General features: G+C 38.0%; 1 protein-coding gene across 2 annotated transcripts in view; it reads left to right on the forward strand.

Annotated features, from left to right (window-relative positions):
* Positions 1-5,023: 5,023 nt before the first annotated feature.
* The window catches only part of LOC115216736, a 29,171-nt gene continuing 28,194 nt past the window's right edge, over positions 5,024-6,000 (forward strand). For both annotated transcript variants that reach the window (XM_029786281.1, XM_029786283.1), the window contains exon 1: positions 5,024-5,177. The gene's annotated coding sequence lies outside the window, so the exon portion shown is untranslated. The remainder of the gene's footprint in view (positions 5,178-6,000) is intronic.

Genomic DNA, 6,000 nt, shown 5'->3' on the forward strand with positions numbered 1-6,000 from the left:
CCGATCATACATATACGTGTGTGTCTGTGTTTGTCCCCACCACTGCTTGACTATTGGTGTTGATGTCTTTACATCTCCATAACCTAGCAGTTTGGCGAAAGAGACTGATAGAATAAGCACCAGCCTTAAAGGAAATAAGCCCTGGGGTCAATTTATTCAGCAAAAATTCTTTGAGGCAGTGCTCCAGCATGGCTGCCGTCTAATGACTGAAACAAGTGAATAAAATACAAAGTTAAAAAAGTTGCAACAAAGACAATCCGTTTAGATGAGTGGGTGTCTAAATTAAAAGAAATTAACATGCTGGCTCTCAAGCCCCATTTCTTGTTTTGTCCCAGGGCCCCAATATGACATATTAATTTTGATATGAACAGCATAATATTTTATCACTATATCACATGTGAGGCAGGGATCATATAGATAGTGTTTTTTTACCCATTATGCACTAATGGATTGTGTGGATCTTGCAAACATACAGCCATGACGCTCCAGTTGATCATATACAGGGCGGATGAAAAGTAAGTAGGCATTAAAAATTGGTAATAAAATCCATATTCCTTTTACAAATTTATTGAAACAAATGATACATGTTCTTTATTACATGGTAAAATAAAAGTAAATCTTCATATTTCAACATAAGCACCAGTGGCGTCAACCAGTTTCCTCAAAGGGCCAGGGATGAAATAAACAACCTTCTGAAGGACGTTGTCTTGGATATCATTGAGAACCTCTTGAATCGTGTTTCCAAGTCCTCCTGTGTGCAAGGTTTTGTCCTGTATAACTCCTCTTTTGTGTAACCCCACAGGTAAAAATCACATGAAGTGAGATTTGGACTTCTGGACTTCTGTGGTCAGAATCTTCAGGTTTTAATTCCTGCACATAATGGGGTTTCCACAGACGAAAATTCAATTCTTTAGGCAACACCATATGTATTGTGTGCCTTGTTTGTCCACTTTCACAAACCGCTTGACGTGTTGATTTTTGCAGGCTGTGATTAAACATTTCCTGCACTGTTGACATGTTCTCCACTGATCGGGATGTGGTTGGATGACCACTTCTTGCATGACAACTTTTTATTGTCTCCAGACATAGTGTTGCATGTTTACCTTTCCATACACACCACTATCTCTGAACCAAAACAATGGAATTCCACACTTCATAGCGTGCTGCTATCTTAGCTCACTCCTGAACAATCAAGCAACTGGCCAACTGGAAAACAACACAAGAAATAACACAATAAGAAAATAAGAAATCCCCATTTGTGTTGTCAGTTTAAAAAATCTTTTCATCATGACTTCAGAGATACTAAAAATTCTATAAGCAATTTCTAATGCCTAGTTACTTTCCACCCACTCTGTAGATAAGTTCAAATTCTTGAGTATTTTTGACAGATGTAAGCACATCTGTTTTCTTCAAATCTTTTTTTTTACTTGAAGAAAACATTTTGGTTTCCATAGTAAATAAAATGTTTTTTTCATTCCCTCCTGTTTTGTGGATTATATTTTCTGTTTGTGCAGTCTTTATTTTATCTCATAACATAATATAATCACGAAAAACAAAAGAAATATGAAAATAATTTCTTAATTAGTAGTTAAGTCTACTTAAGACACTCCTGTCTCTCTTTCTCTCAAACAATGTTCTTCACAAGATTGAATGTGAAGAATGTTTGAGAGAAAGAGAGACAAGAATGTCTGAGGCAGACTCAACTTAGGGATCAGCTATTGAGGTTGTCAGCTACACAGTAGAAAGTTCAGTTAAGGACATGAAGGTAGATAAGTCATCTGGAAGAAGTCATAATCATCAAGACACCGAAAATACCCAATGAAGTTGGACAAGTACAAGTCGTTTATATAGTTTGTCAGGTAGGAAAGGAGAGTGTTGCAGCCAATAACAACTGTAGCATCATCATCATCATTGTCGTCATCATCATCATCATCATAATTTTCATCATCAACAACTACTGCAAGATCAAAGATGTTCTAGATGGAAGCAACTACAGAGACATCAAAAGGGAATTAACTTAGATGAGATATAGTTAGGTTTTGTTTCACCGAACAGTGCCACATTTGCCCTCTTCCATATAAAGCAACTACAGGAGAAGTCCTATGTTAAGAGCAAATTACCATAACTAGCATTCATCAATATGAAAAAGACACTATGGTCTGGTGGTCATTAGCAAAATTAGGAATTGATGAATGGCTTGTGAAAGCACAGCAAACATGTACAGAGATGCTGTCTGCAAAATAAGAGTTAATAACAAGTTCAGTGAGGAATTTAGTGTGCAGGTTATTAGAGGAGTTTAAGGCTGGATGTTTGTAGGAACTTCCATTTAATGATGACCTTGTCCATATGACTGAATCTATCAAAGAATTAGTGAATAAAATTTAAATATAGAAGCAACATTGAAAACTGAGAAGCCTTAAAGTAAACTTGCTGCTCCAAAATGCCCGTACATGTTTGCATATATTTAAATCTGGTGGTTGTTGGGGTCAGTCCAAGTGGTCTACTTCACTATTGTGCTCTTCATAACAGTCTTGAATAGCATCAGCGGTGTGAAATGGCACATTGTTGTTCTGGAAGACTACACTGATATCAAGGAACAATGTTTGTACCACAAGAAGGAGACAATCAACCAAAATGCTCAAATAGTCCTTGGAGTTAACTCTGTCATGTAGAACAACTAAAGGGCCAAAGGAATTCCATTATATGACAGTCCAAATTATCTGAGATCCACCTCCATGCTTCACAGTAGGAGATAAGCAGTTATGGTTGAAACACAGGCATCTTTAGGGTGTCTCCAGACGTAGACTCACTCCAAAATAGGGTAGAGAGTGAATGATAATTCATCAGAGAAGACGACACTGTGCCATTGACCACTTCTGATAGTCTAGACCAAAGCTGGCCAACCTGAGGCAACCTACATGCAGCCCATAGACTTTCACCTTGCAGCCCACTTGATACTTTCTTGAAGTATTGTGTTTAATTTCAAAATAAAATTGTTTCAAAATAAGTTTAAAATTTATAAGTGGCAATAAAGCAATAGCCTACAATTTTATAATTTTAAACAAATGAAGAGTATGGAAAAATTCTTGATTCTGTTTTCAATTATTTGACTATTAGTGCATAAAGTATATAAGTGGCCCTCAAAAAACTTTCTGTGATTAAAGTGGCCTGCAATGTAGTTCAATTTGGCCAGGCCTGGATTAGACATTATTTTTTCCACTCATCAATATCAAAGGAGAGCAGGTGAGGTTTAACAAATGTAACTCTCCAGCTTTGTGGAGATCATAACAAGCAGTTTTATTTCATTGTAATTTCACTCAGCTTGTTGGATTTTCTTCTCAAACGCAGCATATTTGCCAAAGGTTTCGGTCATTTGTCATTGTCTCTATGAAGCCTAACGCTTAAAAGGTGCTTTTTACATGCCACTGGCACAGGTGCTAGTTATACGACACCAGCATCAACCACATTGCCTCCATGAGGCCCAATACTCAAAATTTATTGTTTATGTGCCACTAGCATGGGTGCCAGTTATGTGACACCAACAATGGCAATAACTCTGGTTTCATTTAGCTTCACGGGTCTTCTCAAGCACGAAAGGTGAGCGATAGTTTAGCTCTGCTGTCCCTTTTGTTGACATAGTTCGATGGCTTTTCAACAATACATTTCACTATTCTGTGGACCTTCTTTGTGTGCTTTACCTTCCATCAAAAATAATGCTTGCCAGAGCTGGCTTTACCTTGGTTTTGAAATACCAAAATAATTTTAGACACTGTACCAATGGAAACATTCAACAATCCAGCCATTTGCACTCCATCATTTTGCCTTATAACATGATGCATTTTAACTTATTTCCAGCATGGAAAACGAATGTTAAATCATGATGATGATGATGATGATGATGATCATCATCGTTTAACGTCCATTTTCCATGCTGGGTTGGACAGTTCGTCTGGGGTCTGGGAAGCTAGGAGGCTGCACCAGGCTCCAGTCTGATCTGGTAGTGTTTCTACAGCTGGATGCCCTTCCTAGTGTCAACCACTCCGTGAGTGTAGTGGGTGCTTTTTACAGGCCACTGGCACAGGTGCCAGGGGAGGCTGGCAGTGGCCACGATCGATTGGTTTTTTTTTCGTTCCACCGGCACAAGTTTCACAACTACAATTTCCATTTGATTTTTTTATGTTGATGTTGATGTACTTGACTCAATAGGTCTCCTCAAGCACAGCAGGTCACCCTATGATCCAAGGTAAGTACAGCAGGCCATCCTGCGATCCAGCTGGGGCAGGTTATGTGAAGCTGGTGCAGGAAACAGGTGCAGCTTCACATTGAAGCCCCAGCCCATCCAAAGATGATGATATCTGCAAAAATGTAAAACAGAAGGCTATATTATGAAGTGCAAGACGTATATAATACATATGAAATACATATGTACACACTAGAATAGTTTTGAATTTATCATTGCCAATAGAAAAAAAAATGTTAAATAAAAAGTGGTGTCTCCATTATTTTGTCCAACCCCTGTATACACACACACACACAAATATATATACATATACATGTGTGTATATATGTGTGTGTGTATGCATACATACATGTATGTATACACATAGACACGCCCCCATGTGCACGCATGCACACACACACACACACACACACACAATCATATCTATTTCACTTTTTCTATCCTGCTCTCTGCTTTGCTAAAAACAACCACCCTAACCCTATCACTGACACCTGTTTCCAATACTACTACCAACATCACCCCACCACCACCACCAGCCATCTACCATCAAAACCATCACTTCTCTACTACACTACATCACCACATCACTGCTACATCACTTCACCACACCACCTCTATTACACCACTGTGCCACCTTCCCCTGCCTCTTTCTTCAACCACAGTTACCACTAGTGTACCACCACCACTACCACATCCCACTCTGCGGAGGTGTTGGTGGTAGTGGCATTAGTGCAGCTGGTAAGGTCAAATGGCTATTGATGTCATTTGTCAGAAGACTATAAATTGAGCGAGATTCTCCATGTCAAATTGCATTTCGATTCACATTTGATGTGAACAATTGCCTCTCTAGACATCTACTTTGTCTGAACATTCAAACAACCTAGAGAAAAAGCATCACTGAAATTACTGCTTTTTGGTCAAACAACCGGTCAGCAAGGTTCGTCTCACAAGATCCCTCTCTTCAGTTCTGTAGCCTTTTTGTTACTTTTCCTTTCAATTTTTGGAGATATTTTTTTCTTTTTAATCATTTCTCTTCCTTTTCTATTTTTAAAGTTTATGTTTTCAATTCCCTTTGTGTATCTTAAGTATATATCTTCACAAACATTTAAAAGGAAAAGCATAATTAGTTCTTGGCCTCTTTTATTTTCCCTATTCTTATGGTTAAGAAGTTCATGACAGTCATACAGCTTTGGATTCAGTCCAATACGTGACACACTGGGCAAGTGTCTTCTACTACAAAGTCTTCTACTATTAAAGTCTTGTGAATGGATACAGGTAAATGTGTGTGTGTGCAATCATGCAATCATGTGTGTGTGTGCCTGAAATTGCACATGCATGTGTGTATCTTGGTGAAAGGTATCAATGACAACAAAAACTGCAAAAATCAACATTAAAGTATGAATGCCCTTGAGACACATCAGGTTGGATACATTCCCTTTGCATTTTCACTATCAAAAATACAATTAATCTGTGACTGGCCTATTAGAAACCAGTGAATAACAATACTGTTATTCACATTTTGTAATATAGTGCATCAGCGACCAAGTTGTACATTGAGACACACACAATTATATCTCTTGATACAGTTGTATGGAGATTAGCAACTTTTTTTGGTCATGTCCACTTTGACTCTCTTTTCATTTTTTCATTTGTCCATGACCATCATCATCAACTTTCATAATTCTTTATTGTCCACTTTTTGATGCTTATATGGTTCAGATGGAATTTATCGAGGGAAATTTTCTATAGCTGAATGCATT

Source organism: Octopus sinensis, linkage group LG10 (assembly GCF_006345805.1).
Source record: "Octopus sinensis linkage group LG10, ASM634580v1, whole genome shotgun sequence".
NCBI classification, from domain to species: Eukaryota; Metazoa; Mollusca; class Cephalopoda; order Octopoda; family Octopodidae; genus Octopus; species Octopus sinensis.